Raw genomic sequence first — 26,165 nt, forward strand, 5'->3', positions numbered from 1 at the left:
CTCTCATACTTCTCTGCATTCCCTTGCCTCATTTGCTAACACTCTCTAAACAATTGTAGCACGTACATTGGGATATAAATCTTTTTGCCAGCCAAGTGGCAGCGCACCCTTCTTACTTCCTTCTTTTTAGGATATGGTACACCAGTAGCGATTAAGCCAGCTGGTAAGTTGAGAGAGGAAGGGTTATGCTACAGTTAACAGGAATAATAGAAACTATGAATAGCATAATTTGCATCTTCTCTTTAGCCAAATCCTACCAGTGCAGCAATGGTGAAGTTGAGACTCTTATGCTCAAACCTGCGTTCATACAAATGTGTAAGTCTAAATAAAGTTCTAATTTCTTTCTTCGTACCATCTCATCTTTTCGTTCGGCATCCTATCTACCCTGCAACTCATCTCATTACCAAGATAAATGTATCCTACTCCTTGTTAGGCAACAGAGTGGCTCTGATGTCAGACAACATCTTCCTTTACCTTCATGATGCCAGCTGCTTTGCAACAGAGTGGCCGTCTAGTCAGAAAACATCTTGCTTTAGCTTCATGATGTCAGACTGCTAGGCAACAGAATGGCACCTCATGTCAGACAACTTCTTGCTTTAGCTTTATGATGTCAGACACCCCTGGACCAATTGTCCTTGTGGAAGCTAACCCCACAGGAGGATGAGATATCAGAAGTTATGCAGTAGGTTACTATCTGTATTCATGACTGTCAGCCACGTAGGAGGGGGAATGGTAAAGGAATGGGAACCAGTCGAAGCACTGTGTCCTTTTCAAAAGTGGGATTGAGGTACAAAGACAGATTAACCTTAACAACAATCCATCTTGAGTATCAGAGTCCAACATAGAGTGCAGGAGAAGAGGTTAGATGAGCTACCTTTCTTGAGTATGTAACACTATTTTTCATAAGTGAGATGGTGCATTTCAGTCTCAAAGGCAGATATTTCCTCGAATAGAACGTTGCTAGCACCAGGATCTAAAGCAGGTTTTAGTAGAGTTTGAGTCAGTCATTCTTTTATTAACTATCATGACCAACATAATGTGATACATATTACTTCCATCTTGACAGAAATAATATTCAGGCACAGGCTCCCACTATAAATTAGTGAGGACATTCCGATGCTATTTACATCTTTTTAATGCCTAAAAGAATGATTGGGAGTTTTACTTACCACATAAATTGGTAAAATGATGCAGTATGCCAGAAGACTTCCTTTTTTTTTTGCTTCAGTCTCGGCAATTCAGAGAAACTCTGCTGTGAAACACTGCCACTGCTGGTCATTCAGTATAATCTGCAGATGGAAAAGTCCACTGTTAGTACATTTAGTATAAGCAATACAAAAAGTTTAGATTTTTATAAAGGGTAACCAGATCAATACTATAGAGTCTGTTTTATTGTGAAAATCAACAGCTCAATTAAAAAATCAAATCTCAATTTGTGTTTATAACCTCTCATACTTCTCTGCATTCCCTTGCCTCATTTGCTAACACTCTCTAAACAATTGTAGCACGTACATTGGGATATAAATCTTTTTGCCAGCCAAGTGGCAGCGCACCCTTCTTACTTCCTTTGTTTTAGGATATGGTACACCAGTAGCGATTAAGCGAGCTGGTAAGTTGAGAGAGGAAGGGTTATGCTACAGTTAACAGGAATAATAGAAACTATGAATAGCATAATTTGCATCTTCTCTTTAGCCAAATCCTACCAGTGCAGCAATGGTGAAGTTGAGACTCTTATGCTCAAACCTCCGTTCATACAAATGTGTAAGTCTAAATAAAGTTCTAATTTCTTTCTTTGTACCATCTCATCTTTTCGTTGGGCATCCTATCTACCCTGCAACTCATCTCATTACCAAGATAAATGTATCCTACTCCTTGTTAGGCAACAGAGTGGCTCTCATGTCAGACAACATCTTCCTTTACCTTCATGATGCCAGCTGCTTTGCAACAGAGTGGCCTTCTAGTCAGAAAACATCTTGCTTTAGCTTTATGATGTCAGACTGCCCGGCAACAGAATGGCACCTCATGTGAGACAACCTCTTGCTTTAGCTTTATGATGTCAGACACCCCTGGACCAATTGTCCTTGTGGAAGCTAACCACACAGGAGGATGAGATATCAGAAGTTACGCAGTAGGTTACTATCTGTATTCATGACTGCCAGCCACGTAGGAGGGGGAATGGTAAAGGAATGGGAACCAGTCGAAGCACTGTGTCCTTTTCGAAAGTGGGATTGAGGTACAAAGACAGATTAACCTTAACAACAATCCATCTTGAGTATCAGAGTCCAACATACAGAGTGCAGGAGAAGAGGTTAGATGAGCTTCCTTCCTTGAGTATGTAACACTATTTTTCATAAGTGAGATGGCGCATTTCAGTCTCAAAGGCAGCAATTTCCTCGAATAGAACATTGCTAGCACCAGGATCTAAAGCAGGTTTTAGTAGAGTTTGAGTCAGTCAGTCTTTTATTAACTATCATGACCAACATAATGTGATACATATTACTTCCATCTTGACAGAAATTATATTCAGGCACAGGCTCCCACTATAAAGTAGTGACAACATTCCAATGCTATTAACATCTTTTTAATGCCTAAAAGAATGATTGGGAGTTTTACTTACCACATAAATTGGTAAAATGATGCAGTATGCCAGAAGACTTCCTTTTTTTTTTGCTTCATTCTCGGCAATTCAGAGAAACTCTGCTGTGAAACACTGCCACTGCTGGTCATTCAGTATAATCTGCAGATGGAAAAGTCCACTGTTAGTACATTTAGTATAAGCAATACAAAAAGTTTAGATTTTTTTAAAGGGTAACCAGATCAATACTATGGAGTCTGTTTTATTGTGAAAATCAACAGCTCAATTAAAAAATCAAATCTCAATTTGTGTTTATAACCTCTCATACTTCTCTGCATTCCCTTGCCTCATTTGCTAACACTCTCTAAACAATTGTAGCACGTACATTGGGATATAAATCTTTTTGCCAGCCAAGTGGCAGCGCACCCTTCTTACTTCCTTTGTTTTAGGATATGGTACACCAGTAGCGATTAAGCCAGCTGGTAAGTTGAGAGAGGAAGGGTTATGCTACAGTTAACAGGAATAATAGAAACTATGAATAGCATAATTTGCATCTTCTCTTTAGCCAAATCCTACCAGTGCAGCAATGGTGAAGTTGAGACTCTTATGCTCAAACCTGCGTTCATACAAATGTGTAAGTCTAAATAAAGTTCTAACTTCTTTCTTCGTACATCTCATCTTTTCGTTGGGCATCCTGTCTACCCTGCAACTCATCTCATTACCAAGATAAATGTATCCTACTCCTTGTTAGGCAACAGAGTGGCTCTCATGTCAGACAACATCTTCCTTTACCTTCATGATGCCAGCTGCTTTGCAACAGAGTGGCCTTCTAGTCAGAAAACATCTTGCTTTAGCTTCATGATGTCAGACTGCTAGGCAACAGAATGGCACCTCATGTCAGACAACCTCTTGCTTTAGCTTTATGATGTCAGACACCCCTGGACCAATTGTCCTTGTGGAAGCTAACCACACAGGAGGATGAGATATCAGAAGTTATGCAGTAGGTTACTATCTGTATTCATGACTGCCAGCCACGTAGGAGGGGGAATGGTAAAGGAATGGGAACCAGTCGAAGCACTGTGTCCTTTTCAAAAGTGGGATTGAGGTACAAAGACAGATTAACCTTAACAACAATCCATCTTGAGTATCAGAGTCCAACATAGAGAGTGCAGGAGAAGAGGTTAGATGAGCTTCCTTCCTTGAGTATGTAACACTATTTTTCATAAGTGAGATGGTGCATTTCAGTCTCAAAGGCAGATATTTCCTCGAATAGAACATTGCTAGCACCAGGATCTAAAGCAGGTTTTAGTAGAGTTTGAGTCAGTCAGTCTTTTATTAACTATCATGACCAACATAATGTGATACATATTACTTCCATCTTGACAGAAATAATATTCAGGCACAGGCTCCCACTATAAATTAGTGAGGACATTCCGATGCTATTTACATCTTTTTAATGCCTAAAAGAATGATTGGGAGTTTTACTTACCACATAAATTGGTAAAATGATGCAGTATGCCGGAAGACTTCCTTTTTTTTTTGCTTCAGTCTCGGCAATTCAGAGAAACTCTGCTGTGAAACACTGCCACTGCTGGTCATTCAGTATAATCTGCAGATGGAAAAGTCCACTGTTAGTACATTTAGTATAAGCAATACAAAAAGTTTAGATTTTTTTAAAGGGTAACCAGATCAATACTATGGAGTCTGTTTTATTGTGAAAATCAACAGCTCAATTAAAAAATCAAATCTCAATTTGTGTTTATAACCTCTCATACTTCTCTGCATTCCCTTGCCTCATTTGCTAACACTCTCTAAACAATTGTAGCACGTACATTGGGATATAAATCTTTTTGCCAGCCAAGTGGCAGCGCACCCTTCTTACTTCCTTTGTTTTAGGATATGGTACACCAGTAGCGATTAAGCCAGCTGGTAAGTTGAGAGAGGAAGGGTTATGCTACAGTTAACAGGAATAATAGAAACTATGAATAGCATAATTTGCATCTTCTCTTTAGCCAAATCCTACCAGTGCAGCAATGGTGAAGTTGAGACTCTTATGCTCAAACCTCCGTTCATACAAATGTGTAAGTCTAAATAAAGTTCTAATTTCTTTCTTTGTACCATCTCATCTTTTCGTTGGGCATCCTGTCTACCCTGCAACTCATCTCATTACCAAGATAAATGTATCCTACTCCTTGTTAGGCAACAGAGTGGCTCTCATGTCAGACAACATCTTCCTTTACCTTCATGATGCCAGCTGCTTTGCAACAGAGTGGCCGTCTAGTCAGAAAACATCTTGCTTTAGCTTCATGATGTCAGACTGCTAGGCAACAGAATGGCACCTCATGTCAGACAACTTCTTGCTTTAGCTTTATGATGTCAGACACCCCTGGACCAATTGTCCTTGTGGAAGCTAACCCCACAGGAGGATGAGATATCAGAAGTTACGCAGTAGGTTACTATCTGTATTCATGACTGCCAGCCACGTAGGAGGGGGAATGATAAAGGAATGGGAACCAGTCGAAGCACTGTGTCCTTTTCGAAAGTGGGATTGAGGTACAAAGACAGATTAACCTTAACAACAATCCATCTTGAGTATCAGAGTCCAACATACAGAGTGCAGGAGAAGAGGTTAGATGAGCTTCCTTCCTTGAGTATGTAACACTATTTTTCATAAGTGAGATGGCGCATTTCAGTCTCAAAGGCAGCAATTTCCTCGAATAGAACATTGCTAGCACCAGGATCTAAAGCAGGTTTTAGTAGAGTTTGAGTCAGTCAGTCTTTTATTAACTATCATGACCAACATAATGTGATACATATTACTTCCATCTTGACAGAAATTATATTCAGGCACAGGCTCCCACTATAAAGTAGTGACAACATTCCAATGCTATTAACATCTTTTTAATGCCTAAAAGAATGATTGGGAGTTTTACTTACCACATAAATTGGTAAAATGATGCAGTATGCCAGAAGACTTCCTTTTTTTTTTGCTTCATTCTCGGCAATTCAGAGAAACTCTGCTGTGAAACACTGCCACTGCTGGTCATTCAGTATAATCTGCAGATGGAAAAGTCCACTGTTAGTACATTTAGTATAAGCAATACAAAAAGTTTAGATTTTTTTAAAGGGTAACCAGATCAATACTATGGAGTCTGTTTTATTGTGAAAATCAACAGCTCAATTAAAAAATCAAATCTCAATTTGTGTTTATAACCTCTCATACTTCTCTGCATTCCCTTGCCTCATTTGCTAACACTCTCTAAACAATTGTAGCACGTACAGTGGGATATAAATCTTTTTGCCAGCCAAGTGGCAGCGCACCCTTCTTACTTCCTTTGTTTTAGGATATGGTACACCAGTAGCGATTAAGCCAGCTGGTAAGTTGAGAGAGGAAGGGTTATGCTACAGTTAACAGGAATAATAGAAACTATGAATAGCATAATTTGCATCTTCTCTTTAGCCAAATCCTACCAGTGCAGCAATGGTGAAGTTGAGACTCTTATGCTCAAACCTGCGTTCATACAAATGTGTAAGTCTAAATAAAGTTCTAATTTCTTTCTTCGTACCATCTCATCTTTTCGTTGGGCATCCTATCTACCCTGCAACTCATCTCATTACCAAGATAAATGTATCCTACTCCATGTTAGGCAACAGAGTGGCTCTCATGTCAGACAACATCTTCCTTTACCTTCATGATGCCAGCTGCTTTGCAACAGAGTGGCCTTCTAGTCAGAAAACATCTTGCTTTAGCTTCATGATGTCAGACTGCTAGGCAACAGAATGGCACCTCATGTCAGACAACTTCTTGCTTTAGCTTTATGAGGTCAGACACCCCTGGACCAATTGTCCTTGTGTAAGCTAACCCCACAGGAGGATGAGATATCAGAAGTTACGCAGTAGGTTACTATCTGTATTCATGACTGCCAGCCACGTAGGAGGGGGAATGGTAAAGGAATGGGAACCAGTCGAAGCACTGTGTCCTTTTCGAAAGTGGGATTGAGGTACAAAGACAGATTAACCTTAACAACAATCCATCTTGAGTATCAGAGTCCAACATACAGAGTGCAGGAGAAGAGGTTAGATGAGCTTCCTTCCTTGAGTATGTAACACTATTTTTCATAAGTGAGATGGCGCATTTCAGTCTCAAAGGCAGCAATTTCCTCGAATAGAACATTGCTAGCACCAGGATCTAAAGTAGGTTTTAGTAGAGTTTGAGTCAGTCAGTCTTTTATTAACTATCATGACCAACATAATGTGATACATATTACTTCCATCTTGACAGAAATTATATTCAGGCACAGGCTCCCACTATAAAGTAGTGACAACATTCCAATGCTATTAACATCTTTTTAATGCCTAAAAGAATGATTGGGAGTTTTACTTACCACATAAATTGGTAAAATGATGCAGTATGCCAGAAGACTTCCTTTTTTTTTTGCTTCATTCTCGGCAATTCAGAGAAACTCTGCTGTGAAACACTGCCACTGCTGGTCATTCAGTATAATCTGCAGATGGAAAAGTCCACTGTTAGTACATTTAGTATAAGCAATACAAAAAGTTTAGATTTTTATAAAGGGTAACCAGATCAATACTATGGAGTCTGTTTTAGTGTGAAAATCAACAGCTCAATTAAAAAATCAAATCTCAATTTGTGTTTATAACCTCTCATACTTCTCTGCGTTCCCTTGCCTCATTTGCTAACACTCTCTAAAGAATTGTAGCACGTACATTGGGATATAAATCTTTTTGCCAGCCAAGTGGCAGCGCACCCTTCTTACTTCCTTTGTTTTAGGATATGGTACACCAGTAGCGATTAAGCCAGCTGGTAAGTTGAGAGAGGAAGGGTTATGCTACAGTTAACAGGAATAATAGAAACTATGAATAGCATAATTTGCATCTTCTCTTTAGCCAAATCCTACCAGTGCAGCAATGGTGAAGTTGAGACTCTTATGCTCAAACCTCCGTTCATACAAATGTGTAAGTCTAAATAAAGTTCTAATTTCTTTCTTTGTACCATCTCATCTTTTCGTTGGGCATCCTATCTACCCTGCAACTCATCTCATTACCAAGATAAATGTATCCTACTCCTTGTTAGGCAACAGAGTGGCTCTCATGTCAGACAACATCTTCCTTTACCTTCATGATGCCAGCTGCTTTGCAACAGAGTGGCCTTCTAGTCAGAAAACATCTTGCTTTAGCTTTATGATGTCAGACTGCCCGGCAACAGAATGGCACCTCATGTCAGACAACCTCTTGCTTTAGCTTTATGATGTCAGACACCCCTGGACCAATTGTCCTTGTGGAAGCTAACCACACAGGAGGATGAGATATCAGAAGTTACGCAGTAGGTTACTATCTGTATTCATGACTGCCAGCCACGTAGGAGGGGGAATGGTAAAGTAATGGGAACCAGTCGAAGCACTGTGTCCTTTTCAAAAGTGGGATTGAGGTACAAAGACAGATTAACCTTAACAACAATCCATCTTGAGTATCAGAGTCCAACATAGAGTGCAGGAGAAGAGGTTAGATGAGCTTCCTTCCTTGAGTATGTAACACTATTTTTCATAAGTGAGATGGCGCATTTCAGTCTCAAAGGCAGCAATTTCCTCGAATAGAACATTGCTAGCACCAGGATCTAAAGCAGGTTTTAGTAGAGTTTGAGTCAGTCAGTCTTTTATTAACTATCATGACCAACATAATGTGATACATATTACTTCCATCTTGACAGAAATTATATTCAGGCACAGGCTCCCACTATAAAGTAGTGACAACATTCCAATGCTATTAACATCTTTTTAATGCCTAAAAGAATGATTGGGAGTTTTACTTACCACATAAATTGGTAAAATGATGCAGTATGCCAGAAGACTTCCTTTTTTTTTTGCTTCATTCTCGGCAATTCAGAGAAACTCTGCTGTGAAACACTGCCACTGCTGGTCATTCAGTATAATCTGCAGATGGAAAAGTCCACTGTTAGTACATTTAGTATAAGCAATACAAAAAGTTTAGATTTTTTTAAAGGGTAACCAGATCAATACTATGGAGTCTGTTTTATTGTGAAAATCAACAGCTCAATTAAAAAATCAAATCTCAATTTGTGTTTATAACCTCTCATACTTCTCTGCATTCCCTTGCCTCATTTGCTAACACTCTCTAAACAATTGTAGCACGTACATTGGGATATAAATCTTTTTGCCAGCCAAGTGGCAGCGCACCCTTCTTACTTCCTTTGTTTTAGGATATGGTACACCAGTAGCGATTAAGCCAGCTGGTAAGTTGAGAGAGGAAGGGTTATGCTACAGTTAACAGGAATAATAGAAACTATGAATAGCATAATTTGCATCTTCGCTTTAGCCAAATCCTACCAGTGCAGCAATGGTGAAGTTGAGACTCTTATGCTCAAACCTCCGTTCATACAAATGTGTAAGTCTAAATAAAGTTCTAATTTCTTTCTTTGTACCATCTCATCTTTTCGTTGGGCATCCTGTCTACCCTGCAACTCATCTCATTACCAAGATAAATGTATCCTACTCCTTGTTAGGCAACAGAGTGGCTCTCATGTCAGACAACATCTTCCTTTACCTTCATGATGCCAGCTGCTTTGCAACAGAGTGGCCGTCTAGTCAGAAAACATCTTGCTTTAGCTTCATGATGTCAGACTGCTAGGCAACAGAATGGCACCTCATGTCAGACAACTTCTTGCTTTAGCTTTATGATGTCAGACACCCCTGGACCAATTGTCCTTGTGGAAGCTAACCCCACAGGAGGATGAGATATCAGAAGTTACGCAGTAGGTTACTATCTGTATTCATGACTGCCAGCCACGTAGGAGGGGGAATGATAAAGGAATGGGAACCAGTCGAAGCACTGTGTCCTTTTCGAAAGTGGGATTGAGGTACAAAGACAGATTAACCTTAACAACAATCCATCTTGAGTATCAGAGTCCAACATACAGAGTGCAGGAGAAGAGGTTAGATGAGCTTCCTTCCTTGAGTATGTAACACTATTTTTCATAAGTGAGATGGCGCATTTCAGTCTCAAAGGCAGCAATTTCCTCGAATAGAACATTGCTAGCACCAGGATCTAAAGCAGGTTTTAGTAGAGTTTGAGTCAGTCAGTCTTTTATTAACTATCATGACCAACATAATGTGATACATATTACTTCCATCTTGACAGAAATTATATTCAGGCACAGGCTCCCACTATAAAGTAGTGACAACATTCCAATGCTATTAACATCTTTTTAATGCCTAAAAGAATGATTGGGAGTTTTACTTACCACATAAATTGGTAAAATGATGCAGTATGCCAGAAGACTTCCTTTTTTTTTTGCTTCATTCTCGGCAATTCAGAGAAACTCTGCTGTGAAACACTGCCACTGCTGGTCATTCAGTATAATCTGCAGATGGAAAAGTCCACTGTTAGTACATTTAGTATAAGCAATACAAAAAGTTTAGATTTTTTTAAAGGGTAACCAGATCAATACTATGGAGTCTGTTTTATTGTGAAAATCAACAGCTCAATTAAAAAATCAAATCTCAATTTGTGTTTATAACCTCTCATACTTCTCTGCATTCCCTTGCCTCATTTGCTAACACTCTCTAAACAATTGTAGCACGTACATTGGGATATAAATCTTTTTGCCAGCCAAGTGGCAGCGCACCCTTCTTACTTCCTTTGTTTTAGGATATGGTACACCAGTAGCGATTAAGCCAGCTGGTAAGTTGAGAGAGGAAGGGTTATGCTACAGTTAACAGGAATAATAGAAACTATGAATAGCATAATTTGCATCTTCTCTTTAGCCAAATCCTACCAGTGCAGCAATGGTGAAGTTGAGACTCTTATGCTCAAACCTGCGTTCATACAAATGTGTAAGTCTAAATAAAGTTCTAATTTCTTTCTTCGTACCATCTCATCTTTTCGTTGGGCATCCTATCTACCCTGCAACTCATCTCATTACCAAGATAAATGTATCCTACTCCATGTTAGGCAACAGAGTGGCTCTCATGTCAGACAACATCTTCCTTTACCTTCATGATGCCAGCTGCTTTGCAACAGAGTGGCCTTCTAGTCAGAAAACATCTTGCTTTAGCTTCATGATGTCAGACTGCTAGGCAACAGAATGGCACCTCATGTCAGACAACTTCTTGCTTTAGCTTTATGAGGTCAGACACCCCTGGACCAATTGTCCTTGTGTAAGCTAACCCCACAGGAGGATGAGATATCAGAAGTTACGCAGTAGGTTACTATCTGTATTCATGACTGCCAGCCACGTAGGAGGGGGAATGGTAAAGGAATGGGAACCAGTCGAAGCACTGTGTCCTTTTCGAAAGTGGGATTGAGGTACAAAGACAGATTAACCTTAACAACAATCCATCTTGAGTATCAGAGTCCAACATACAGAGTGCAGGAGAAGAGGTTAGATGAGCTTCCTTCCTTGAGTATGTAACACTATTTTTCATAAGTGAGATGGCGCATTTCAGTCTCAAAGGCAGCAATTTCCTCGAATAGAACATTGCTAGCACCAGGATCTAAAGTAGGTTTTAGTAGAGTTTGAGTCAGTCAGTCTTTTATTAACTATCATGACCAACATAATGTGATACATATTACTTCCATCTTGACAGAAATTATATTCAGGCACAGGCTCCCACTATAAAGTAGTGACAACATTCCAATGCTATTAACATCTTTTTAATGCCTAAAAGAATGATTGGGAGTTTTACTTACCACATAAATTGGTAAAATGATGCAGTATGCCAGAAGACTTCCTTTTTTTTTTGCTTCATTCTCGGCAATTCAGAGAAACTCTGCTGTGAAACACTGCCACTGCTGGTCATTCAGTATAATCTGCAGATGGAAAAGTCCACTGTTAGTACATTTAGTATAAGCAATACAAAAAGTTTAGATTTTTATAAAGGGTAACCAGATCAATACTATGGAGTCTGTTTTAGTGTGAAAATCAACAGCTCAATTAAAAAATCAAATCTCAATTTGTGTTTATAACCTCTCATACTTCTCTGCGTTCCCTTGCCTCATTGTCAGGTTTGCCCCACAAGTCTTACCTTTGCTTGTGGCGCGATTCCGCAGAGGCGACAAGAGCACCCGTCCCTGTACCCACCTGACCCTCGTGGACGATTATACCCAGCAGGGATGAGATGGACGCAGGGATGGGAGCCAGGGTGTAGGGTTAAGGATGGCGTGGAGCTGGTGGGGCGTCCCGGTGTCACTGGAAACCAGAACAAGAAAGATCAGAAAGTGAAGCAGACCCGAAAAGGAACCACCCCACATACACACACACAGGACCAGTTACCCTTGAGGACTCACCAAGGCTCTTGAAACGAATGTTCCCCGATGAGTGTAGCTCCGGATGTGAATAGCGAGGAAGGCGCTCCTGCGCGATATCGCCAAGTGCACACTAAATAAAGCGCCCCTGCGCGTTCACCCAAGCTAAAACAAAATGAAAGCGCTCCTGCGCGGGTAGCTGAAAACCGGAAACAACCACCCAGGTATGTGGTATCCCTGGTAAGGTGACAGGGTCTGTAGGCAGGGTTATTCCCAATGGCGCTCCTGCGCAGTGGGAAAACTAAAGTGTACACCCAAAACACAATCCTAGGTTCAATGTACACCCTTAGGGCGCTCCTGCGCACCAAGGGTCATGAAAACAAAAAATGAGCTTTTCCTGGAACCCCCAGGTGAATAATTGCACAAGCGCTCCTGCGTGGCGCTTTCTGAGACAAGGTAGCGCTTCAGCGCGGCTTGCCTCCTAGAAGGGTAAGAATCAAAGTATCCCTTCAGCTCGGCTCTCCGAGAAGGCAGCAGAAACAAAGTATCTTTTCAGCGCGGCTCTCCGGGAAGGCAGTTTGAAACAAAGTATCTTTTCAGCGCGGCTCTCCGGGAAGGCAGCTGAAACAAAGTATCTTTTCAGCGCGGCTCTCCGGGAAGGCAGTTTGAAACAAAGTATCTTTTCAGCGCGGCTCTCCGGGAAGGCAGCTGAAACAAAGTATCCCTTCAGCGCGGCTCTCCGGGAAGGCAGCTGAAACAAAGTATCCCTTCAGCGCGGCTCTCCGTGAGTCAGCAGAAGAGAGCTTGGAAGGGCATGCAGGTCTCGGCAAACAGTGTCCCAGCAAGGTACTGGAATCCGAAGCACTCAGCCGGCGGGAAACGCGAGGTTTATGCGTTTTCCCCCGGAAGTGCTTCTGAGCCTTGCTGCCTGGTGACTAGACCGGGTACTCGACTTCCGCCGGAAGTGAGTATCCCGGCCTCCCGTGTGTGATTGCGGAAATGGCCGGCCGCGGCAACGCCGCGAGCCGTGACACTCATTTGCTAACACTCTCTAAAGAATTGTAGCACGTACATTGGGATATAAATCTTTTTGCCAGCCAAGTGGCAGCGCACCCTTCTTACTTCCTTTGTTTTAGGATATGGTACACCAGTAGCGATTAAGCCAGCTGGTAAGTTGAGAGAGGAAGGGTTATGCTACAGTTAACAGGAATAATAGAAACTATGAATAGCATAATTTGCATCTTCTCTTTAGCCAAATCCTACCAGTGCAGCAATGGTGAAGTTGAGACTCTTATGCTCAAACCTCCGTTCATACAAATGTGTAAGTCTAAATAAAGTTCTAATTTCTTTCTTTGTACCATCTCATCTTTTCGTTGGGCATCCTATCTACCCTGCAACTCATCTCATTACCAAGATAAATGTATCCTACTCCTTGTTAGGCAACAGAGTGGCTCTCATGTCAGACAACATCTTCCTTTACCTTCATGATGCCAGCTGCTTTGCAACAGAGTGGCCTTCTAGTCAGAAAACATCTTGCTTTAGCTTTATGATGTCAGACTGCCCGGCAACAGAATGGCACCTCATGTCAGACAACCTCTTGCTTTAGCTTTATGATGTCAGACACCCCTGGACCAATTGTCCTTGTGGAAGCTAACCACACAGGAGGATGAGATATCAGAAGTTACGCAGTAGGTTACTATCTGTATTCATGACTGCCAGCCACGTAGGAGGGGGAATGGTAAAGTAATGGGAACCAGTCGAAGCACTGTGTCCTTTTCAAAAGTGGGATTGAGGTACAAAGACAGATTAACCTTAACAACAATCCATCTTGAGTATCAGAGTCCAACATAGAGTGCAGGAGAAGAGGTTAGATGAGCTACCTTTCTTGAGTATGTAACACTATTTTTCATAAGTGAGATGGTGCATTTCAGTCTCAAAGGCAGATATTTCCTCGAATAGAACGTTGCTAGCACCAGGATCTAAAGCAGGTTTTAGTAGAGTTTGAGTCAGTCATTCTTTTATTAACTATCATGACCAACATAATGTGATACATATTACTTCCATCTTGACAGAAATAATATTCAGGCACAGGCTCCCACTATAAATTAGTGAGGACATTCCGATGCTATTTACATCTTTTTAATGCCTAAAAGAATGATTGGGAGTTTTACTTACCACATAAATTGGTAAAATGATGCAGTATGCCAGAAGACTTCCTTTTTGTTTTTTGCTTCAGTCTCGGCAATTCAGAGAAACTCTGCTGTGAAACACTGCCACTGCTGGTCATTCAGTATAATCTGCAGATGGAAAAGTCCACTGTTAGTACATTTAGTATAAGCAATACAAAAAGTTTAGATTTTTATAAAGGGTAACCAGATCAATACTATGGAGTCTGTTTTATTGTGAAAATCAACAGCTCAATTAAAAAATCAAATCTCAATTTGTGTTTATAACCTCTCATACTTCTCTGCAATCCCTTGCCTCATTTGCTAACACTCTCTAAACAATTGTAGCACGTACATTGGGATATAAATCTTTTTGCCAGCCAAGTGGCAGCGCACCCTTCTTACTTCCTTTGTTTTAGGATATGGTACACCAGTAGCGATTAAGCCAGCTGGTAAGTTGAGAGAGGAAGGGTTATGCTACAGTTAACAGGAATAATAGAAACTATGAATAGCATAATTTGCATCTTCTCTTTAGCCAAATCCTACCAGTGCAGCAATGGTGAAGTTGAGACTCTTATGCTCAAACCTGCGTTCATACAAATGTGTAAGTCTAAATAAAGTTCTAACTTCTTTCTTCGTACCATCTCATCTTTTCGTTGGGCATCCTGTCTACCCTGCAACTCATCTCATTACCAAGATAAATGTATCCTACTCCTTGTTAGGCAACAGAGTGGCTCTCATGTCAGACAACATCTTCCTTTACCTTCATGATGCCAGCTGCTTTGCAACAGAGTGGCCTTCTAGTCAGAAAACATCTTGCTTTAGCTTTATGATGTCAGACTGCCCGGCAACAGAATGGCACCTCATGTCAGACAACCTCTTGCTTTAGCTTTATGATGTCAGACACCCCTGGACCAATTGTCCTTGTGGAAGCTAACCACACAGGAGGATGAGATATCAGAAGTTACGCAGTAGGTTACTATCTGTATTCATGACTGCCAGCCACGTAGGAGGGGGAATGGTAAAGTAATGGGAACCAGTCGAAGCACTGTGTCCTTTTCAAAAGTGGGATTGAGGTACAAAGACAGATTAACCTTAACAACAATCCATCTTGAGTATCAGAGTCCAACATAGAGTGCAGGAGAAGAGGTTAGATGAGCTACCTTTCTTGAGTATGTAACACTATTTTTCATAAGTGAGATGGTGCATTTCAGTCTCAAAGGCAGATATTTCCTCGAATAGAACGTTGCTAGCACCAGGATCTAAAGCAGGTTTTAGTAGAGTTTGAGTCAGTCATTCTTTTATTAACTATCATGACCAACATAATGTGATACATATTACTTCCATCTTGACAGAAATAATATTCAGGCACAGGCTCCCACTATAAATTAGTGAGGACATTCCGATGCTATTTACATCTTTTTAATGCCTAAAAGAATGATTGGGAGTTTTACTTACCACATAAATTGGTAAAATGATGCAGTATGCCAGAAGACTTCCTTTTTTTTTTTGCTTCAGTCTCGGCAATTCAGAGAAACTCTGCTGTGAAACACTGCCACTGCTGGTCATTCAGTATAATCTGCAGATGGAAAAGTCCACTGTTAGTACATTTAGTATAAGCAATACAAAAAGTTTAGATTTTTATAAAGGGTAACCAGATCAATACTATGGAGTCTGTTTTATTGTGAAAATCAACAGCTCAATTAAAAAATCAAATCTCAATTTGTGTTTATAACCTCTCATACTTCTCTGCATTCCCTTGCCTCATTTGCTAACACTCTCTAAACAATTGTAGCACGTACATTGGGATATAAATCTTTTTGCCAGCCAAGTGGCAGCGCACCCTTCTTACTTCCTTTGTTTTAGGATATGGTACACCAGTAGCGATTAAGCCAGCTGGTAAGTTGAGAGAGGAAGGGTTATGCTACAGTTAACAGGAATAATAGAAACTATGAATAGCATAATTTGCATCTTCTCTTTAGCCAAATCCTACCAGTGCAGCAATGGTGAAGTTGAGACTCTTATGCTCAAACCTGCGTTCATACAAATGTGTAAGTCTAAATAAAGTTCTAACTTCTTTCTTCGTACCATCTCATCTTTTCGTTGGGCATCCTGTCTACCCTGCAACTCATCTCATTACCAAGATAAATGTATCCTACTCCTTGTTAGGCAACAGAGTGGCTCTCATGTCAGACAACATCTTCCTTTACCTTCATGATGCCAGCTGCTTTGCAACAGAGTGGCCTTCTAGTCAGAAAACATCTTGCTTTAGCTTTATGATGTCAGACTGCCCGGCAACAGAATGGCACCTCATGTCAGACAACCTCTTGCTTTAGCTTTATGATGTCAGACACCCCTGGACCAATTGTCCTTGTGGAAGCTAACCACACAGGAGGATGAGAAATCAGAAGTTACGCAGTAGGTTACTATCTGTATTCATGACTGCCAGCCACGTAGGAGGGGGAATGGTAAAGGAATGGGAACCAGTCGAAGCACTGTGTCCTTTTCAAAAGTGGGATTGAGGTACAAAGACAGATTAACCTTAACAACAATCCATCTTGAGTATCAGAGTCCAACATAGAGTGCAGGAGAAGAGGTTAGATGAGCTACCTTTCTTGAGTATGTAACACTATTTTTCATAAGTGAGATGGTGCATTTCAGTCTCAAAGGCAGATATTTCCTCGAATAGAACGTTGCTAGCACCAGGATCTAAAGCAGGTTTTAGTAGAGTTTGAGTCAGTCATTCTTTTATTAACTATCATGACCAACATAATGTGATACATATTACTTCCATCTTGACAGAAATAATATTCAGGCACAGGCTCCCACTATAAATTAGTGAGGACATTCCGATGCTATTTACATCTTTTTAATGCCTAAAAGAATGATTGGGAGTTTTACTTACCACATAAATTGGTAAAATGATGCAGTATGCCAGAAGACTTCCTTTTTTTTTTTGCTTCAGTCTCGGCAATTCAGAGAAACTCTGCTGTGAAACACTGCCACTGCTGGTCATTCAGTATAATCTGCAGATGGAAAAGTCCACTGTTAGTACATTTAGTATAAGCAATACAAAAAGTTTAGATTTTTATAAAGGGTAACCAGATCAATACTATGGAGTCTGTTTTATTGTGAAAATCAACAGCTCAATTAAAAAATCAAATCTCAATTTGTGTTTATAACCTCTCATACTTCTCTGCATTCCCTTGCCTCATTTGCTAACACTCTCTAAACAATTGTAGCACGTACATTGGGATATAAATCTTTTTGCCAGCCAAGTGGCAGCGCACCCTTCTTACTTCCTTTGTTTTAGGATATGGTACACCAGTAGCGATTAAGCCAGCTGGTAAGTTGAGAGAGGAAGGGTTATGCTACAGTTAACAGGAATAATAGAAACTATGAATAGCATAATTTGCATCTTCTCTTTAGCCAAATCCTACCAGTGCAGCAATGGTGAAGTTGAGACTCTTATGCTCAAACCTCCGTTCATACAAATGTGTAAGTCTAAATAAAGTTCTAATTTCTTTCTTTGTACCATCTCATCTTTTCGTTGGGCATCCTGTCTACCCTGCAACTCATCTCATTACCAAGATAAATGTATCCTACTCCTTGTTAGGCAACAGAGTGGCTCTCATGTCAGACAACATCTTCCTTTACCTTCATGATGCCAGCTGCTTTGCAACAGAGTGGCCGTCTAGTCAGAAAACATCTTGCTTTAGCTTCATGATGTCAGACTGCTAGGCAACAGAATGGCACCTCATGTCAGACAACTTCTTGCTTTAGCTTTATGATGTCAGACACCCCTGGACCAATTGTCCTTGTGGAAGCTAACCCCACAGGAGGATGAGATATCAGAAGTTACGCAGTAGGTTACTATCTGTATTCATGACTGCCAGCCACGTAGGAGGGGGAATGGTAAAGGAATGGGAACCAGTCGAAGCACTGTGTCCTTTTCGAAAGTGGGATTGAGGTACAAAGACAGATTAACCTTAACAACAATCCATCTTGAGTATCAGAGTCCAACATACAGAGTGCAGGAGAAGAGGTTAGATGAGCTTCCTTCCTTGAGTATGTAACACTATTTTTCATAAGTGAGATGGCGCATTTCAGTCTCAAAGGCAGCAATTTCCTCGAATAGAACATTGCTAGCACCAGGATCTAAAGCAGGTTTTAGTAGAGTTTGAGTCAGTCAGTCTTTTATTAACTATCATGACCAACATAATGTGATACATATTACTTCCATCTTGACAGAAATTATATTCAGGCACAGGCTCCCACTATAAAGTAGTGACAACATTCCAATGCTATTAACATCTTTTTAATGCCTAAAAGAATGATTGGGAGTTTTACTTACCACATAAATTGGTAAAATGATGCAGTATGCCAGAAGACTTCCTTTTTTTTTTGCTTCATTCTCGGCAATTCAGAGAAACTCTGCTGTGAAACACTGCCACTGCTGGTCATTCAGTATAATCTGCAGATGGAAAAGTCCACTGTTAGTACATTTAGTATAAGCAATACAAAAAGTTTAGATTTTTTTAAAGGGTAACCAGATCAATACTATGGAGTCTGTTTTATTGTGAAAATCAACAGCTCAATTAAAAAATCAAATCTCAATTTGTGTTTATAACCTCTCATACTTCTCTGCATTCCCTTGCCTCATTTGCTAACACTCTCTAAACAATTGTAGCACGTACATTGGGATATAAATCTTTTTGCCAGCCAAGTGGCAGCGCACCCTTCTTACTTCCTTTGTTTTAGGATATGGTACACCAGTAGCGATTAAGCCAGCTGGTAAGTTGAGAGAGGAAGGGTTATGCTACAGTTAACAGGAATAATAGAAACTATGAATAGCATAATTTGCATCTTCTCTTTAGCCAAATCCTACCAGTGCAGCAATGGTGAAGTTGAGACTCTTATGCTCAAACCTGCGTTCATACAAATGTGTAAGTCTAAATAAAGTTCTAATTTCTTTCTTCGTACCATCTCATCTTTTCGTTGGGCATCCTATCTACCCTGCAACTCATCTCATTACCAAGATAAATGTATCCTACTCCATGTTAGGCAACAGAGTGGCTCTCATGTCAGACAACATCTTCCTTTACCTTCATGATGCCAGCTGCTTTGCAACAGAGTGGCCTTCTAGTCAGAAAACATCTTGCTTTAGCTTCATGATGTCAGACTGCTAGGCAACAGAATGGCACCTCATGTCAGACAACTTCTTGCTTTAGCTTTATGATGTCAGACACCCCTGGACCAATTGTCCTTGTGGAAGCTAACCACACAGGAGGATGAGATATCAGAAGTTATGCAGTAGGTTACTATCTGTATTCATGACTGCCAGCCACGTAGGAGGGGGAATGGTAAAGGAATGGGAACCAGTCGAAGCACTGTGTCCTTTTCAAAAGTGGGATTGAGGTACAAAGACAGATTAACCTTAACAACAATCCATCTTGAGTATCGGAGTCCAACATAGAGAGTGCAGGAGAAGAGGTTAGATGAGCTTCCTTCCTTGAGTATGTAACACTATTTTTCATAAGTGAGATGGTGCATTTCAGTCTCAAAGGCAGATATTTCCTCGAATAGAACGTTGCTAGCACCAGGATCTAAAGCAGGTTTTAGTAGAGTTTGAGTCAGTCAGTCTTTTATTAACTATCATGACCAACATAATGTGATACATATTACTTCCATCTTGACAGAAATAATATTCAGGCACAGGCTCCCACTATAAATTAGTGAGGACATTCCGATGCTATTTACATCTTTTTAATGCCTAAAAGAATGATTGGGAGTTTTACTTACCACATAAATTGGTAAAATGATGCAGTATGCCAGAAGACTTCCTTTTTTTTTTGCTTCAGTCTCGGCAATTCAGAGAAACTCTGCTGTGAAACACTGCCACTGCTGGTCATTCAGTATAATCTGCAGATGGAAAAGTCCACTGTTAGTACATTTAGTATAAGCAATACAAAAAGTTTAGATTTTTATAAAGGGTAACCAGATCAATACTATGGAGTCTGTTTTATTGTGAAAATCAACAGCTCAATTAAAAAATCAAATCTCAATTTGTGTTTATAACCTCTCATACTTCTCTGCGTTCCCTTGCCTCATTTGCTAACACTCTCTAAAGAATTGTAGCACGTACATTGGGATATAAATCTTTTTGCCAGCCAAGTGGCAGCGCACCCTTCTTACTTCCTTTGTTTTAGGATATGGTACACCAGTAGCGATTAAGCCAGCTGGTAAGTTGAGAGAGGAAGGGTTATGCTACAGTTAACAGGAATAATAGAAACTATGAATAGCATAATTTGCATCTTCTCTTTAGCCAAATCCTACCAGTGCAGCAATGGTGAAGTTGAGACTCTTATGCTCAAACCTCCGTTCATACAAATGTGTAAGTCTAAATAAAGTTCTAATTTCTTTCTTTGTACCATCTCATCTTTTCGTTGGGCATCCGATCTACCCTGCAACTCATCTCATTACCAAGATAAATGTATCCTACTCCTTGTTAGGCAACAGAGTGGCTCTCATGTCAGACAACATCTTCCTTTACCTTCATGATGCCAGCTGCTTTGCAACAGAGTGGCCTTCTAGTCAGAAAACATCTTGCTTTAGCTTTATGATGTCAGACTGCCCGGCAACAGAATGGCACCTCATGTCAGACAACCTCTTGCTTTAGCTTTATGATGTCAGACACCCCTGGACCAATTGTCCTTGTGGAAGCTAACCACACAGGAGGATGAGATATCAGAAGTTACGCAGTAGGTTACTATCTGTATTCATGACTGCCAGCCACGTAGGAGGGGGAATGGTAAAGGAATGGGAACCAGTCGAAGCACTGTGTCCTTTTCAAAAGTGGGATTGAGGTACAAAGACAGATTAACCTTAACAACAATCCATCTTGAGTATCAGAGTCCAACATAGAGTGCAGGAGAAGAGGTTAGATGAGCTACCTTTCTTGAGTATGTAACACTATTTTTCATAAGTGAGATGGTGCATTTCAGTCTCAAAGGCAGATATTTCCTCGAATAGAACGTTGCTAGCACCAGGATCTAAAGCAGGTTTTAGTAGAGTTTGAGTCAGTCATTCTTTTATTAACTATCATGACCAACATAATGTGATACATATTACTTCCATCTTGACAGAAATAATATTCAGGCACAGGCTCCCACTATAAATTAGTGAGGACATTCCGATGCTATTTACATCTTTTTAATGCCTAAAAGAATGATTGGGAGTTTTACTTACCACATAAATTGGTAAAATGATGCAGTATGCCAGAAGACTTCCTTTTTTTTTTTGCTTCAGTCTCGGCAATTCAGAGAAACTCTGCTGTGAAACACTGCCACTGCTGGTCATTCAGTATAATCTGCAGATGGAAAAGTCCACTGTTAGTACATTTAGTATAAGCAATACAAAAAGTTTAGATTTTTATAAAGGGTAACCAGATCAATACTATGGAGTCTGTTTTATTGTGAAAATCAACAGCTCAATTAAAAAATCAAATCTCAATTTGTGTTTATAACCTCTCATACTTCTCTGCATTCCCTTGCCTCATTTGCTAACACTCTCTAAACAATTGTAGCACGTACATTGGGATATAAATCTTTTTGCCAGCCAAGTGGCAGCGCACCCTTCTTACTTCCTTTGTTTTAGGATATGGTACACCAGTAGCGATTAAGCCAGCTGGTAAGTTGAGAGAGGAAGGGTTATGCTACAGTTAACAGGAATAATAGAAACTATGAATAGCATAATTTGCATCTTCTCTTTAGCCAAATCCTACCAGTGCAGCAATGGTGAAGTTGAGACTCTTATGCTCAAACCTCCGTTCATACAAATGTGTAAGTCTAAATAAAGTTCTAATTTCTTTCTTTGTACCATCTCATCTTTTCGTTGGGCATCCTATCTACCCTGCAACTCATCTCATTACCAAGATAAATGTATCCTACTCCTTGTTAGGCAACAGAGTGGCTCTCATGTCAGACAACATCTTCCTTTACCTTCATGATGCCAGCTGCTTTGCAACAGAGTGGCCTTCTAGTCAGAAAACATCTTGCTTTAGCTTTATGATGTCAGACTGCCCGGCAACAGAATGGCACCTCATGTCAGACAACCTCTTGCTTTAGCTTTATGATGTCAGACACCCCTGGACCAATTGTCCTTGTGGAAGCTAACCACACAGGAGGATGAGATATCAGAAGTTACGCAGTAGGTTACTATCTGTATTCATGACTGCCAGCCACGTAGGAGGGGGAATGGTAAAGTAATGGGAACCAGTCGAAGCACTGTGTCCTTTTCAAAAGTGGGATTGAGGTACAAAGACAGATTAACCTTAACAACAATCCATCTTGAGTATCAGAGTCCAACATAGAGTGCAGGAGAAGAGGTTAGATGAGCTACCTTTCTTGAGTATGTAACACTATTTTTCATAAGTGAGATGGTGCATTTCAGTCTCAAAGGCAGATATTTCCTCGAATAGAACGTTGCTAGCACCAGGATCTAAAGCAGGTTTTAGTAGAGTTTGAGTCAGTCATTCTTTTATTAACTATCATGACCAACATAATGTGATACATATTACTTCCATCTTGACAGAAATAATATTCAGGCACAGGCTCCCACTATAAATTAGTGAGGACATTCCGATGCTATTTACATCTTTTTAATGCCTAAAAGAATGATTGGGAGTTTTACTTACCACATAAATTGGTAAAATGATGCAGTATGCCAGAAGACTTCCTTTTTTTTTTTGCTTCAGTCTCGGCAATTCAGAGAAACTCTGCTGTGAAACACTGCCACTGCTGGTCATTCAGTATAATCTGCAGATGGAAAAGTCCACTGTTAGTACATTTAGTATAAGCAATACAAAAAGTTTAGATTTTTATAAAGGGTAACCAGATCAATACTATGGAGTCTGTTTTATTGTGAAAATCAACAGCTCAATTAAAAAATCAAATCTCAATTTGTGTTTATAACCTCTCATACTTCTCTGCATTCCCTTGCCTCATTTGCTAACACTCTCTAAACAATTGTAGCACGTACATTGGGATATAAATCTTTTTGCCAGCCAAGTGGCAGCGCACCCTTCTTACTTCCTTTGTTTTAGGATATGGTACACCAGTAGCGATTAAGCCAGCTGGTAAGTTGAGAGAGGAAGGGTTATGCTACAGTTAACAGGAATAATAGAAACTATGAATAGCATAATTTGCATCTTCTCTTTAGCCAAATCCTACCAGTGCAGCAATGGTGAAGTTGAGACTCTTATGCTCAAACCTGCGTTCATACAAATGTGTAAGTCTAAATAAAGTTCTAACTTCTTTCTTCGTACCATCTCATCTTTTCGTTGGGCATCCTGTCTACCCTGCAACTCATCTCATTACCAAGATAAATGTATCCTACTCCTTGTTAGGCAACAGAGTGGCTCTCATGTCAGACAACATCTTCCTTTACCTTCATGATGCCAGCTGCTTTGCAACAGAGTGGCCTTCTAGTCAGAAAACATCTTGCTTTAGCTTTATGATGTCAGACTGCCCGGCAACAGAATGGCACCTCATGTCAGACAACCTCTTGCTTTAGCTTTATGATGTCAGACACCCCTGGACCAATTGTCCTTGTGGAAGCTTACCACACAGGAGGATGAGATATCAGAAGTTACGCAGTAGGTTACTATCTGTATTCATGACTGCCAGCCACGTAGGAGGGGGAATGGTAAAGGAATGGGAACCAGTCGAAGCACTGTGTCCTTTTCAAAAGTGGGATTGAGGTACAAAGACAGATTAACCTTAACAACAATCCATCTTGAGTATCAGAGTCCAACATAGAGTGCAGGAGAAGAGGTTAGATGAGCTACCTTTCTTGAGTATGTAACACTATTTTTCATAAGTGAGATGGTGCATTTCAGTCTCAAAGGCAGATATTTCCTCGAATAGAACGTTGCTAGCACCAGGATCTAAAGCAGGTTTTAGTAGAGTTTGAGTCAGTCATTCTTTTATTAACTATCATGACCAACATAATGTGATACATATTACTTCCATCTTGACAGAAATAATATTCAGGCACAGGCTCCCACTATAAATTAGTGAGGACATTCCGATGCTATTTACATCTTTTTAATGCCTAAAAGAATGATTGGGAGTTTTACTTACCACATAAATTGGTAAAATGATGCAGTATGCCAGAAGACTTCCTTTTTTTTTTTGCTTCAGTCTCGGCAATTCAGAGAAACTCTGCTGTGAAACACTGCCACTGCTGGTCATTCAGTATAATCTGCAGATGGAAAAGTCCACTGTTAGTACATTTAGTATAAGCAATACAAAAAGTTTAGATTTTTATAAAGGGTAACCAGATCAATACTATGGAGTCTGTTTTATTGTGAAAATCAACAGCTCAATTAAAAAAATCAAATCTCAATTTGTGTTTATAACCTCTCATACTTCTCTGCATTCCCTTGCCTCATTTGCTAACACTCTCTAAACAATTGTAGCACGTACATTGGGATATAAATCTTTTTGCCAGCCAAGTGGCAGCGCACCCTTCTTACTTCCTTTGTTTTAGGATATGGTACACCAGTAGCGATTAAGCCAGCTGGTAAGTTGAGAGAGGAAGGGTTATGCTACAGTTAACAGGAATAATAGAAACTATGAATAGCATAATTTGCATCTTCTCTTTAGCCAAATCCTACCAGTGCAGCAATGGTGAAGTTGAGACTCTTATGCTCAAACCTCCGTTCATACAAATGTGTAAGTCTAAATAAAGTTCTAATTTCTTTCTTTGTACCATCTCATCTTTTCGTTGGGCATCCGATCTACCCTGCAACTCATCTCATTACCAAGATAAATGTATCCTACTCCTTGTTAGGCAACAGAGTGGCTCTCATGTCAGACAACATCTTCCTTTACCTTCATGATGCCAGCTGCTTTGCAACAGAGTGGCCTTCTAGTCAGAAAACATCTTGCTTTAGCTTTATGATGTCAGACTGCCCGGCAACAGAATGGCACCTCATGTCAGACAACCTCTTGCTTTAGCTTTATGATGTCAGACACCCCTGGACCAATTGTCCTTGTGGAAGCTAACCACACAGGAGGATGAGATATCAGAAGTTACGCAGTAGGTTACTATCTGTATTCATGACTGCCAGCCACGTAGGAGGGGGAATGGTAAAGGAATGGGAACCAGTCGAAGCACTGTGTCCTTTTCAAAAGTGGGATTGAGGTACAAAGACAGATTAACCTTAACAACAATCCATCTTGAGTATCAGAGTCCAACATAGAGTGCAGGAGAAGAGGTTAGATGAGCTACCTTTCTTGAGTATGTAACACTATTTTTCATAAGTGAGATGGTGCATTTCAGTCTCAAAGGCAGATATTTCCTCGAATAGAACGTTGCTAGCACCAGGATCTAAAGCAGGTTTTAGTAGAGTTTGAGTCAGTCATTCTTTTATTAACTATCATGACCAACATAATGTGATACATATTACTTCCATCTTGACAGAAATAATATTCAGGCACAGGCTCCCACTATAAATTAGTGAGGACATTCCGATGCTATTTACATCTTTTTAATGCCTAAAAGAATGATTGGGAGTTTTACTTACCACATAAATTGGTAAAATGATGCAGTATGCCAGAAGACTTCCTTTTTTTTTTTTGCTTCAGTCTCGGCAATTCAGAGAAACTCTGCTGTGAAACACTGCCACTGCTGGTCATTCAGTATAATCTGCAGATGGAAAAGTCCACTGTTAGTACATTTAGTATAAGCAATACAAAAAGTTTAGATTTTTATAAAGGGTAACCAGATCAATACTATGGAGTCTGTTTTATTGTGAAAATCAACAGCTCAATTAAAAAATCAAATCTCAATTTGTGTTTATAACCTCTCATACTTCTCTGCATTCCCTTGCCTCATTTGCTAACACTCTCTAAACAATTGTAGCACGTACATTGGGATATAAATCTTTTTGCCAGCCAAGTGGCAGCGCACCCTTCTTACTTCCTTTGTTTTAGGATATGGTACACCAGTAGCGATTAAGCCAGCTGGTAAGTTGAGAGAGGAAGGGTTATGCTACAGTTAACAGGAATAATAGAAACTATGAATAGCATAATTTGCATCTTCTCTTTAGCCAAATCCTACCAGTGCAGCAATGGTGA

At 40.1% G+C, this 26,165-nt stretch overlaps 1 long non-coding RNA gene across 1 annotated transcript in view; it reads right to left on the reverse strand.

Moving 5' to 3' along the window:
* Nucleotides 1–2,617: 2,617 nt before the first annotated feature.
* LOC147676745 (uncharacterized) overlaps nt 2,618–26,165 on the reverse strand; it is a 28,912-nt gene continuing 5,364 nt past the window's right edge. Inside the window, exons 5-19 of the long non-coding RNA XR_015302560.1 lie at nt 25,613–25,734; nt 24,165–24,285; nt 22,718–22,838; nt 21,271–21,391; nt 19,825–19,944; nt 18,377–18,496; nt 16,928–17,048; nt 15,481–15,601; nt 14,033–14,154; nt 11,303–11,422; nt 9,855–9,974; nt 8,407–8,526; nt 6,961–7,080; nt 5,513–5,632; nt 2,618–2,737 (exon numbers count right to left, since the gene is read on the reverse strand). This is a non-coding gene — a long non-coding RNA (uncharacterized LOC147676745). The remainder of the gene's footprint in view (nt 2,738–5,512; nt 5,633–6,960; nt 7,081–8,406; nt 8,527–9,854; nt 9,975–11,302; nt 11,423–14,032; nt 14,155–15,480; nt 15,602–16,927; nt 17,049–18,376; nt 18,497–19,824; nt 19,945–21,270; nt 21,392–22,717; nt 22,839–24,164; nt 24,286–25,612; nt 25,735–26,165) is intronic.

This window comes from Lissotriton vulgaris, chromosome 12, assembly GCF_964263255.1.
Source record: "Lissotriton vulgaris chromosome 12, aLisVul1.2, whole genome shotgun sequence".
Taxonomy (NCBI): domain Eukaryota; kingdom Metazoa; phylum Chordata; class Amphibia; order Caudata; family Salamandridae; genus Lissotriton; species Lissotriton vulgaris.